Raw genomic sequence first — 13,497 nt, forward strand, 5'->3', positions numbered from 1 at the left:
CTTACCACCCACTTCATATTCAGTAACAAGCCCTACAAACAAATCAACGAAACACCCATGAAACCACCAGTATCAGGATTCCTAGCAGAAGCAATAATGCAGAGACTCGAACAAGCAGCCCTTACAACAATGCGACCCAAACTTTGGGTCCGCTACAGTGATGACACTTCTGTCATCAAAAAATGAAATACATTAGAGGAAACCTACAACACCATCAACAATCTCCTCACTGGCATAAAAGTCACAAAAGAGGAGAACAACGACAAAGTGCCATTTCTAGATGTCACAATAGAGCGAACAGTCAATGATAAATTCAAAACAGCGTCTGCAGGAAAATAACGCACACGAACCAAGAACTTGACTTCAGAAGCAACCATCCCTACACACACAAACATATCTGAATGAGGACGCTATTTCAATGATCCACGAGACTGCAGCACCCAGGAACGCCGAAGTTCAATAAACAACTGTACAGCGCATTTAAGAAGAATGGGTAATCTACCAACCCCCTGAAATCGACTTCCCTGATCGGGAATCGAACCCGAGCCGCGGCGATGAAAGCGCCGAATCCTAACCACTAGACCACCAGGGACATGAGGAAGTAAGCTGGCAGCTCTACTGAAAATTTCTTCCCTGCCCGGAAATCAAATCCCGGCTGCAGAATTTAGAAGGCTTTCACCTGTGCATCGAACAATGTCATTTCTTGTATCTATTGCTCCCGATGTCGTCTCCCCCACATTGGGGAGACTGGAGACTCCTCGCAGAGTCAAGTCACAGCGCTTGAGGGAACATCTCCAGGCCATCTGCAACAATCAACCCCATCGCCCTGTGACCCAACTTTTCAGCCACCCCCCCCCCCCTCCACCCCCCACTCCCCAACGCCTATCCACTCTGCCGAAGACATGCAGGTCCTGGGCCTCCTCCATCGCCGCTCCCTCCCCACCCGATGCCTGGAGGATGAACGCCTCATCTTCCGCCTCGGATAAATTTAAGCCTGGGCCGTCAATGCGGACCGCACCAGTTTCGTCATTTTCTGTCCCCCCACCTTACCTCAGTTCCAACCTTCCGGCTGACCTTTCCTATCTGCCAGTCTCCCTTCCCATCTATCCGCTCCACCCTCCTCTCTGACCTGTCACCTCCATCCCCACCCCCATTCACCTATTGTACTCTTTGCTACCTTCAGCCCACCCCGAATTTATCTCTCCACCCTTGAGGGGTCCTGCCTCTATTCCTGATGAAGGGCTTTTCCCCGAAACGTCGATTTTCCTGCTCCTCGGAAGCTATCTGATCTGCTGTGCTTTTCCAGAACCACTCTAACCTCTGATTTCCAGCACCTACAATCCGCACTTTTGCCTACCCAATAAATCAAGTTGGACGATTTCACATCCACAAACTGACATATTATAGACTAAGTTCAACTTAGTTTTTAACAACAAAAAAGTGGATGCTTATGGGGGGAGGTAAGAAAATGGTTTTAAGACCAGTACAGGCCAGTCACAGAGTCAGACAGCACTGAAGAGACCCTTCATCCAACTAGTCCATGCTGAGTATGTTCTCAAACTAAACTCGTCCCACCTACCAGTGTTTGGCCCATAAACCGTCGAACCATTCGTATTCATGGACTTATCCAAATGTCTTTTAAACGTTGTAACTGTACATGTATAAAATCATGAGGGGCATGGATAGGATAAATAGACAAAGTTTTTCCCTGGGGTGGGGGAGTCCAGAACGAAAGGTTTAGCATTAGAGGGGAAAGGTACAAAAGAGATCTAAGGGGCAACTTTTTTTCGCAGAGGATGGTACGTTTCTTGAATGAAATGCCAGAGGAAGTGGTGAAGTCTAGTACGATTGCAACATTTAAAAGGTATTTGGATGGGTATATGAATAGGAAGGCTTTGGAGGGATATGGGGCCATGTGCTGTCAGGTGGGACGAGATTGGGTTGGGATAGTTGGTCGGCATGGACAAGTTGGACCAAACAGTCTGTTTCTGTGCTGTACATCTCTACGACTCTATGACCTCCTCTTGACATTCATTCTGCACTCAGACCACTCTCTTAAAAAAAAATTCTTGTCGTGTCTTTATAAAATCTTTCTCTACTCACCTCAGAATATTTGCTCCCTGATGTTGAAACCCCCAGCTGAGGGAATGGACACCTGTTCTTTATCTCATCCGTATCCCACATAATTTTATAATCCTCCATAAGGTCACCTCTCAATCTCCTATGTTCCAGTGAGAAAGGTTCCAGCCTATCCAGTCTAGATATAGGTATATTCATATCCAGTTATGAAGTGTTCAATGCTGGTGCAGGCTGGAAAGATCAAGTGGTCTACTCCTGCTCCCAATTTATCCTGGCTGTTACGTTTCTCAGCCCCTTTCTCCCACTTTCTCCCCGCGACTCTCAACCCTAGATACTCTATCGCAGTGTTAAACATACCCAGTCTCCTGGCATCCACAGCTTTCTGTCACAATGAATTCCATAGATTCACCACTCTCTGGCTAAAGAACTTTCTCCTAATCCCATTCTCCCTTGATGCTGAGGCTACGCCCATGGGTATTAGTCTCTCCTCCCAATGAAAACATCTTCCCAATGTCCACTCTGTCCAGGCTGTTCAATATTCTGTACGTTTCAGTTAGATCCCCCTTGAATGTGGGCCTGTTAATCAGCATGAACCAAACCCTTCAGGATGAGGACAGCAGGGATTAGGTTCAACAAAGTGATAATGGAGGGAGAGTGTGTGGGATAGAGATTTTCATCTTTTAGGGAATAAGAGAGTAAAGAAAGTTTGATACAAATTATACTTGATCAGATGAGCTGATGGGCCAAGGAGTGGCGGATGGAGTTTAATTTAGACAAATATGAGCTGTTGCATTTTGATGAGGCAACTCAGGGCAGGACCTATGTGGTTAATGGTAAATTCCTCGGGGAGTGTTGCTGAACAAAGAAACTTTGGAAAGCAGGTTCATAGTTCCTTGAAAGTGGAGTTGCACGGAGATAGGATAGCAAGGAAGGCGTTTGGTACGCTTTCCTTTATTGGTCAGAAGACTGAGTATAGGAGTTTGGAGGTAATGTTGTGGCTGCACAGGACATTGGAAAGGCCACTTTTGGAATACCGTACTCAGTTCTGGTTTCCCTGCTGTCGGAAAGGTGTTGTGAACCTTGAAATGGTTCGGAAAAGATTGAGGAGGTTGCTGTCAGAGTGAGAGGGATTGAGCTTCACGGAGAGGCTGAATTGGGTGGGGCTGCATTCCCTGGAGCGTCGGTGACCATTCCAAGTTTATAAGAGGCATGTATAGGGTGAATAACGGAGATCTTTTCACAGGATATGGGAGTCCTAAAGTGGAGAGTACATGTTTGAGGTGAGGGGGGAAGACTTTAAAGGGACCTGAGGAGCAGCATTTTCATGGAGAGGGTGATGTGGGCATGGAACGAGCTGCCAGAGGAAATGATGGAGGCTGGTACATTTACAATATTTAAAGGCATCTGGGTGAGTATATGAAGAGGAAGGGTTTAGAGGTTATGTGCCAAATGCTGGCAAATGGGACGAGATTAGTTTTGGCACGGATGAGTTGGACGAAGGGTCTGTCTCCGTGCTGCATGACTCTCATGATCTTTGGTGAATGCAGCCGTGTCGTTGTGAAGAGTGGATTTTCAGAAGCAGCATTCAAAGATGTTTTGCCCTTACGAGGAGCAGAAATCTTCCATTTGTGAGATCGCAGCAGAATAAGTGAGTACATCCCGGATTTTGTGAGAAAGTGGGAATTCATTGCACTGTGGGGATGAAGTGTTTTACGGGCAGGAAGTACAGTATGCTGAGCGGGGAGCCTACTGAATGGTTAGTTTGGTTTTTGTTTCAAACTGCTCATTTCTGTCAGGCTCCAACATTGTATTTCCAATGCTGTCAATCAGAAGGTGCAGTGAATCAGTAACTGGTATCGTTAGAAGCCTCACCATTTTCAGTACTGCAGGTATTGCATTGTTTCATCAGCATTGTAAAGGCTCCTGGCAGAAGCAGCAGGTGTGGGCTGTATTCACTAGAAATGATGAAACATTTAGATAACACAAATACAAAGGGCAGGGTGGGACTTGTCTTTCGATTTGTAGAAGATGGGACATTCTGGATGCTGTGATCTGTGGCAAACATAGCTGCAGTATGTCATTGAATCCCAACAGTGTGGAAGCAGGCCATTCAGGTCATCAAGTCCGCACTGAGCCCTCCAAAAACATACCACCCAGACACACCTGAGATGATTGATAGCTCAGCCGTGATTTTAATGAATGGCAGATCAGGGTCGATGGGCCTACTCCTTCTATTACTTTGAAGCTATAACCCTGCGTTTCCCATGGCTAACTCACCTAACCTGCACATCCCTGGACACTGGGCAATTTAGCATGGCCAATCCAAATCAAGGCCAGTGAGCCATGTAGTGATGTGGAAACCAAACATCAGAGAATGATAGAAAGGGACGAGAAGAATAAATGTACTAGCAATCAAAACTGGTTTCTAACCATTACAAAAAATAAAACTAAAAGCTAAGTATGTGAATGTGTGCTTTGTTGTAACAAAAGCGAATTAATTGACTGCACACATTAAAGAAAATAATTATGATCTGAGACTCCTTACTTCAGAATGACAAGGATTGGATCCGGAATTTCGAGGGGATACATAGTATTCAAGTCGAGTGGGAAGCTCAGTAAAGGTAGAGCATGGGCACTGCTAATCAAACCACTAATAACATGTTAGTCTTGTGTCTGCTCGGATTTCAGGTCCTGATTTCTCTGTCCTCTGGTCTCCCTATTCCCACAGAGCTAGTTGTTGGCTGTTCTCATCTCTGCTTGATTTATGCTGAAGCTTTGATCCCCATTTACACCTTCTGGAGCAATAAAATATTCTGAGCCTCCTGGAAATGAAACCTTATCTATACCTCTCCTGATTGTAAAAACCTCTATAAGGTTATCTCTCAACTTGCTAGGCTCCGTTGGAAAAATGTCCCAGCTTCTTCTTAACTCAAACCCTCCATTCCCAGCAACATCCCAGTAAAGTAGGGAATAGAGAATTGTGTCAAACCACATAAATGTACTGTCTGAAAGAATCTAGCTGTGTTCTTGCCTGAGATATTGAGAGTCCCTGGTGTAAGTAATTATCTCAGCAGTTATTTTGGTCACAGAATTGAACAATCATTTTGAAACAAAGGGATCTACTCTGATAAGGAGGTAGTGGTCATTTCTAGGGTAAGTGAACAGTTTGTAGATCAGGGAGGTGAAGTTCCAGACACTTGGGAAGGGCAAGAAATGAATTTGATAAATAAGACAAAGAACTGTGGATGCTGGAATTCTGAAAGAAAAACTGAGAACACTGGAAAAACTCCGCAGGACTGGAAGTATCTGTGGAGATAAAGCAGAGTTAAAGTTTCGAGTCCAACAACTCCTCCTCAGGATTTTAAAATAGTTTGTGAGAACCCCTTAAGTCATCTGCCCAGCTTTAAGACAATATTACACAGGAGCAGGATGAGACCACTTGGCCCATCGAGTCTCCTCCACCATTCGATCATGGCTGATATTTTTCTCCATCCCATTCTGCTGGCCTCTCCTCATAACCCTTGACCCCTTACTAATCAAGAACCTAGCTCTGTCTTAAATGCCCTCAATGACTTGGCATCCTCAACCCTTCTAGTGGAAACATCATCTCTACGTCCACACTATCCAATCAGAGAGCAGCACAGCGCTGCCTGAACCACTGTGATCTCCAACATTTGTTGTTTTCAGGAAGGATACCAGCATCTACAACAGCACGCTTCTAAATTTTGTACCCAGTTGGTGAGCTCTCCCTGGATCCCGTGAGATTTAACCTTACTCGACAATCCACAGTGTGGTACAATTAACAAAGTTCCCACTCCCCAACTCTTTCTGCACACATCGGCAACACGATGGATCAGTGATTAGCACTGCTGCCTCGCAGCACCAAGGACCCGCGTTTGATTTCAGCCTTGGGGCCACTCTCTGTGTGGAGTTTGCACATTCTCCCTGCCATGTCTGCGTGGGTTTCCTCCGGGTGCTCTTGTTTCTACCAAAAATCTGAAGATGTGTGGGTTCGGGTGAATTGGTCTTACTAAATGGGCCCACAGTATGGAGGTCAGGTGCATTAGTTAGGAGTAAATGTAGAGTAATGGGAGAGGGGAATGCGTCTGGATGGGTTACACTTTGGATGGTCGGTGTGGACTTGTTGGGCTGAATGGTGAGTGTGAAGCTAAAAGTAAATGCAATGCATCGCTTGAGCTGTTTTACCCAGTATACCAGAAGCTGAGAGGTGACCTTACAGACGTTTATAGAATCATGAGAGGTATGGATATGGTAAAATCCTCCTGGAATCGGGCAAGTCCAAAACAGGAGGGTAATATGTTTGGAGTGAAGGAGGCAAGTGGGAGGAATTGTCTGCCGGGGGATGTGGTGGATGTCGGTCCAATTATGTCATTTAAAAGGCATCTGGAAGGGTATATGGATAGGAAGAATTCAGAGGGATATGAGCCAAGTGCTGGTAAATGAGACGAGATTAATTTAAGCTATCTGGTCTGCACGGATGAGTTAGACTGAAGGACCTGTTTTTGTTCTGTGTATCTCTATGACTCTGGCTTGCCCGTAATGTTTGCCATGCCTGTATGTTCAGTTTCTGTCTGGTGTCGCTGCCAATGCCTTGATATCTCATTTCCTCCATCCCCCCACTTCCACCTCCCCAGATGTTAACCATTTCGTGTCTGGTTGTTTCGCAAGAGGCTGCATTAAAGGTTCATCCTGAATTGACATTATGTTTTGCTTCCCAAAAGCAGACTTACTCACTCCCAGATGTCATGAAAGATACTAACTTTCAGGTGGAGGTATCCAAAATTCAAAGCTGACTGTCATGATGTTTTCATTTTTCGGTATCTGTTAAATCCTGAATCAGTACCATCGGGAGAATTAGTTTGAGCGGAGTGAGAATAGAGGGGTGAGGGGGGTGGGATGGTACTTTCAATTTTGTGGAAAAAGAAAAGAAAGTTCTGCAGAAAGTAGAATTGCTTGTTTGGAATTTCTAACCTGGACTGACAGTGATGACATTTGTAAGCTCTTTTACAGATTATTTGAAGATCTGAAGACGCAAGTTTCAAAATCAATAGATGAAGAGCTTTGCCTGAAACATTGACTCTGCTGCTCCTCGAATGCTGCCTGATCCATCGCCTTTCCAGCATTGCACTTTGACTCTGACTCTCCAGAATTTACAATCCTCAATTTCACGTCAATGTCTGACAGTCACTGAATCCCTCGGGACCATAACAAGTTTCGACTATGATTCTGTGAAAAGGAACCAAGATATTGGTTTCTGTTTCAGTACGTTTTCAGCATCAGTGAGACTGGAAGAGAGATCCTACTGTTGCAGCATTCTGATTGTGGAGCCAGAAAAGGTTACAGAGGAATTCACGGCATGGAGGTGCTGTACACGCTTTTGTGTGCAGCTGAAGCTTCGGTCATGGAGAAACCCAAAGAATCCCGCCCCGTGGAGAAACCGTGGAAGTGTGGCGACTATGGGAAAGGCTTCCGTTTCCCATCTGATCTGGAGACTCATGGGCACAGTCACACCGGGGAGAGGCTGCTCTCCTGCTCTGAGTGCAGAAAGGGCTTCAGCAATTCCTCCCACCTGCTGAGCCATCAGCGGGTCCACATTAGGGAGAGACCCTTCAGCTGCCCTGAGTATGGGAAGACCTTCAGCAATTCCTCTGCACTGCAGAGGTACCAGCGGATCCACACAGGCGATAGGCCTTTCTCCTGCCCAGAGTGCAGAAAGGGCTTCAGCAATTCCTCCCGCCTGCTGTGGAACCGGGGTTCCACACAGGCGAGAGGCCATTCGCCTGCCCCGAATGCGGGAAGGCCTTCAGTTATTCCTCCGTCCGACTGACCCACCGCCGGGTCCACATATTGGAGAAGCCCTTCAGCTGCTCCAAGTGCGAGAAGGCCTTCAACGATACCTCTGCCCTGCTGAGGCACCAACGGGTCCACATGTGGTGAGGCCGTTCTCCTGCTCTGAGTGCAGAAAGAGTTTCAGCAATTCCTCCAACCTGCTGAGGCACCAGCGGGTCCACACCGGGGAGAGGCCCTTCAGCTGCGCCAAGTGTGGGAAGGCCCTCAATGATTCCTACAACCTGCTGATGCACCAGCGAGTCCACATGTGGGAGAGGCCGTTCTCTTGCCCAGAGTGCGGAAAGGGCTTCAGGAATTCCTCCCACCTGCTGACGCACAGGCGGGGCCATACCGGGGAGAGAACGTTCACCTGCCCCGAGTGAAAGCGGAGGTTCTCATCATTCTGCACCTTGCAGAAGCACCAGCGGGCACACCAGTGCTCCCAACAATCTGATTCTGCTGGAGAAACTGCTTTGGGTCATTGCCTGGACTGAACCCCTGCTCATTCTGACAGTGCTTATAGTGGGAGAGTCGGCCGTCTTTGTTTTGGTTTATGCTCTCGTGCCCACCTCACACGCCCCCCCCCCCCCGACAACCCCCGCAAATTTGCTTTCAGTGGGCACTGCTGTTCGTTGAGCCCAGGAGCTGTTCTCTCTTTTTTTTCTGTCCATTTAACGAATTGTTGGCCCTGTCTGAGAATGTACCCCAGTCTGTAAGAAATAGCTGAATACTTCAGGGTGTCCATTCGCATTCAGCAGTGACTTTGAAATTAAATTTACGTTCTGTGGCATACTTCTTTGTTTTTGTTTAAAATATAATTCTGGTGTGAAAGTTCTATTCATCAAGTCTAGTTAGGAACAGTTGAGAAATTTTGAGGGATTGTGGTGAGGGGCTGTACACACGTCTGTATAAGGCTGAAGCTTCAGTCATGGAGAAACCCAGGGAATCCTGCCCCTGTGGAGAAACCGTGGAAGTGTGGCGAGTGTGGGAAAGGCTTCTGTTTTGTGTATGACCTGGACACTTCTCGGTGAAGTCACACTGGGGAGAGGCTGTTCTCCTGCCCCGAGTGCAGAAAAGGCTTCAGGAATTCCTCTGCCTGGCTGAGGCACCAGCGGGTCCACCTGTCCTGATGGGGCGAGCGGAGGTTCTCATCATCCTGCAACTTGTGGAAGCATCAGCGGGCGCACCAGTGCTCCTAAGAATCTGATTGTCTTGGTGAAACTGCTGTGGGTCACACCCAGGACTGAGCCCCTGTGCATTCTGAGAGTGTGTGTGCAGTGGGAGATTCAGTGGGCTTTTTTGTTTTATGCCCTTGCCCCGCCTTGCCCTGCCGCCAACTTTGCTTCCATTGGGCGTTGCTGCTTGTTGAGCCCAGGAGCTGTTCTCTCTAGTTTTTACTGTCCAGTTAAAGAATTGTTGGCTCTCTCTGGGAATGAGTACCAGCCTGTAAGAAATAGCTGAATACTTTGGGATGTCTATTCACATTCAGCAGAGACTTTTAAATTAGATTTACAGTTTCGTGTCTGTGAAACAGTCATGGTCCAAGGATTGCACAAAGGTTAGGCAATCCATTGTTAGAAACTGTTTGTTTGAATTGATAAGTTTAAAAAAAATCTTTCTTAATTTGTTGCTTAAGTCTCTGTCTCTGAGTTGGTGGGGGACTTGATCAAAGCGTTTAAATCATTGCTATTAATTAGATTATCTTCTTTAACTTTGAGTGAACAAAGTTGCCGTATTCATAATAGTTGATTTTGTTCAAATTATCATGGTGATGTGCAAGATCTGTTCTTCATCAAGTCTGGTTAGGAACAGTTGAGAAATTGAGGGACATTGCATGTTTTAATTTCACTGTGTTGTGAATCTGGTGACAGTAACACTCATTTGTATTGGGTTGCTTACGCTTATTGTAATGTCTTTCACCCCAACTATTCACTATGGTAGTGAGTTCCACAGTCTCACCACACTCTGAGGTTTTTCATGAAATCCTTAGTATAGAATTGGAAGGGAAAGTGTTGACGACGGCAGAATATCGGGTGTTAACTGCAAAAAGCCAGGAACACATTCGACAAAGTAAAACCATGACTATGTCGGGACAAATACGGAATTTCGACAGCAACGAAGAGGCCACACGTCAGTCATAGTCATAGAGATGTACAGCATGGAAAGAGACACTTCGGTACAAATGGTCGTTACAAAAAGAAAAAGTACTCTGCAGTTATTGGATATTTTAGTGAGGCAAGTTTCTAGAAGCTGTAGTTGGTTGAATATGATAAGGTAAGATAGATGAAATAACTAAAACCACAAATGTAATTGGATGTCGGTAACCATAAAACAAAGACTCGGGAACAATTGAGAGAAAAACAAAACTCTCCTGTCTTAAATGAGAGGCTAGTGTCTGGCTAGAAATGAATGCAGATTACATTTACATTGTTTAGTCTTCTCCAGATGTTATACAGCTCCATCATATCATCTGTTTCTTCTAAGCTCAAAAACCAGCCTGACATCCCCTTGTCCCCGATTATAAGTTGAGTAAATCAGTGATCCTCGATCTCACTGGCATGACACAGGATGCCCTCAATCCAAGTTGACCTTAACTCTCTAACCTATTGACCCCACGCCACCATGTGTTCAGACGCAACTCAGCCCTGAACGAGACCAGAGGAACTGACCAGACAGCAGTGAGGTGGACATTGCATTCCGAGAGAATATTATTCACGTGAGAATTTTGTTTAGCTCATGTGCTGATCATTGCAGCGACTATGTCTCCTGTCATTTAAATGTGTTTGATCCCAATAAAAGTCTAGTTTTGTTGTACATTGTGTGTGCTTTATCTGTGTTTCACTGCATGATTTTCTGTTTCTGTCATTCTCATTAGGATATGCGAATTCAGTACGAGATAATAGTCTCAGTTCTGAATTTCCCTTCAGGATTGGTGTAGAACGTACTAAGTGTCAGTCAGAATGGAAGAAGCTCTACTATTTATTTAACCCTCTGCTGTCATTGTCCAGGGACTGTATGAATGAGGAAGTGTCGAGGGCGTTTTACTCTCTATCTAACCCAATGCTGTCTCTGTCTTGGCAGTGTTTGTTGGGGACCGTGTTGCGGTAGCTTCACTTTCAATTTAAGAGTAGAGGAAGCGTTATTCTGATTGTAATCCCATGCTGTCCTTGTCCTGGGAGTTTTAGATGACATCTGTAATTGCAATGAATGCAGTGGAGGGTACTTCTACCTTAGCACACCCATCTTTGAGATTGCTGTGCTGATCAAGACAATCTCAGACACCCTCATTCACTTTTCTAACCAACCACAGGGTGGTTTAGGATGGATAAAAATGCTGGCATTGCCAGCGATGCCCACACCCATGCATGAATAAATACTTTCTATTTAAATGTTACATTCACGTTCCAAACCCTCTAATGCATGATTACTTACATGGAGAATTCCTCTCTGTTTGTAATATCATTTTAGAAATGTGTCAACCATGTTGACATATAACAAGAACAACAAATGGAGAATTTTACAGTTAATGAGCAGGACTAGAATGTTGAGTCAACCTGACCCCCAAGGCTGAGAGAGTTCTCCCAGATGTTGAAGTTACACCAGTGCCTTTTACTCTTGCAGCTTCCCCAAAAACTTGTCCCTGATGTAAGATCATTCAATGACCCGATGAACTAACTGTTTTTATCTCCATAGCTGTTGTTAGACTTGCTGAGTAATTCCAGCTCTTCTGCTTTATCTTTTTACTGGATTTGAGCTTCCCATAGTGTAATGAAGAACTGCAGATGTTGGAGATCTGAAACACAAAAATGCATAAATTGCTGGAGAAACTCAATAGGACTGGCAGCACATGTGGAGAGAGAAGCAGAGTTAGCATTTCAAGTGCTGTGACTCTTCTTCACAACTGATGTGGACTCAGGACAGGATATTGACTCTGTTTCTTTCTCTCTCTCTCTGTCTCTCTCTCTCTCTCACTCTCCACCAGTGTTGCCAGACTGGCTGAGTTTCTCCAGCAATTTCTGTTATGACACTTTCACAAGGTTGATGTTTGTTATCCATCGCTAAGTGCAAGGTGTCTTGCTTGTGCCAATTCAGAGGGCAGTTTGAGAGTCAACCACATTGCTGTCGGTCTGGAGTCAGATGTAAGCCAGACCAGGTAAGGATGGCAGTTCCCCACCTGAAAGGACATTGGTGAACATGGGATTTTATGACAATTGACGTCAGTGCCATCGATACCGTACTGAGACGAATTTTGTGTTCCCCATTTATGAATTGAATTATTCACATCTCACCTCACCTCTTGCTGTGGTGGGATTTGAACTCATGTCCCCTGGATTACTTATCCTGTGACATTACGACTACATTGCTGTTTCCCATTCTTTGCTATTTTGTGTTTTGCTGTTTACGTCTTTGTCCTCTGATGTTTGGGAAATTGAACCTGTTTGAAGGGTTGCCCTAAACCGGTCCCTTTGACCAAGTTTTTGGTCACCTGTCCTAATCTGTGCTCCGCAGTTGTGATTTTTAAAGGAATTCTCATATGTTCACGTGAAGCACTCCGTGATAGTTTACTTGCCCGCAGGTGTCATTTGAATGCAGGTTGTATCCCGATCTTAATCTGGAACGAGAAGGTCATATATTAAAATTATAAGACAGAAATGTGGATAATTTATTTTCTCTATGAGGGTTGCGTGTCTTCGTCAAAAGGCAGTGGATTCAGAATCTTAAATACAGAGGTAGATAGGTTCTTGATAACCAAGTGGATGAAACATTGTCGGGAATGCGTTGGAATGTAGAGTTGAGGTTGAATTCAGATCAGCCATGATCTTATTGAATGGTTCAGCAGGCTCGAAGGCCTAGTGGCCTACTCCCACCCATTGTATGTCTGTATCAAGGAGTCTGTGTCTCTCCTCTTATAGCTATGAACTGGGCCATTCCTTTCCAATATTGTCCCTTGTAGACAGTTAGTTGAACACCAGATGGCCTCCTATTGGGAGCAGGCACATTGCAGCAATTGCAGTATTTCTTGTGTTAATTTTGTTGCTTCTTACTCATATTTGCTGAGAATCTTCGAAATACAAACCAAAACACTGTTATTATTATCGCACCAATGGAAGGGTTGGTTTGGATGCAACATCGTTGAATTAGCCATTCCCAACTTTTCCAGAATTCTGTGTTTAAGGCCCTAGAGTCTGGTTTCCTCCCCTGAAATAGTTCTTATCAAAGTCATATTTTACATCCTTTGTAACGGTGACAGGGACAAACATTCCTTTGTCGACCTGCGGACAGCCTTGATCAGGGTTAATGACAGTACTGACCCTCTCTAGCATCACTCTATCCTCTGGGTGGGTCTGCTTTTAGCATCTTCCGTTCTTATTTGTTGAACCGTAGCTGCTGGTGTTGGCATCTATAATGATGATATCCAACTGTGCCTGAACACCACTTCTCTCCCGACTCCTCTGTCGTTCATAATTTACCAATACTTTCATCTGAATGACTGCCCAACATTGGATAAAAATAAACATTAACCTAGTTAAATAATGTGAAGTGTGAAGCCATTGTTTTAGTTCCCAA

The 13,497-nt window shown here is 45.1% G+C and overlaps 1 non-coding gene across 1 annotated transcript; it reads right to left on the minus strand.

Annotated features, from left to right (window-relative positions):
* Positions 1-520: 520 nt before the first annotated feature.
* Positions 521-592, minus strand: trnae-uuc (transfer RNA glutamic acid (anticodon UUC)). The gene has a single exon. It is a non-coding gene; the product is annotated as a tRNA-Glu (tRNA).
* Between the last annotated feature and the right edge of the window lie 12,905 nt (positions 593-13,497).

Source organism: Chiloscyllium punctatum, chromosome 36 (assembly GCF_047496795.1).
Source record: "Chiloscyllium punctatum isolate Juve2018m chromosome 36, sChiPun1.3, whole genome shotgun sequence".
NCBI lineage: Eukaryota > Metazoa > Chordata > Chondrichthyes > Orectolobiformes > Hemiscylliidae > Chiloscyllium > Chiloscyllium punctatum.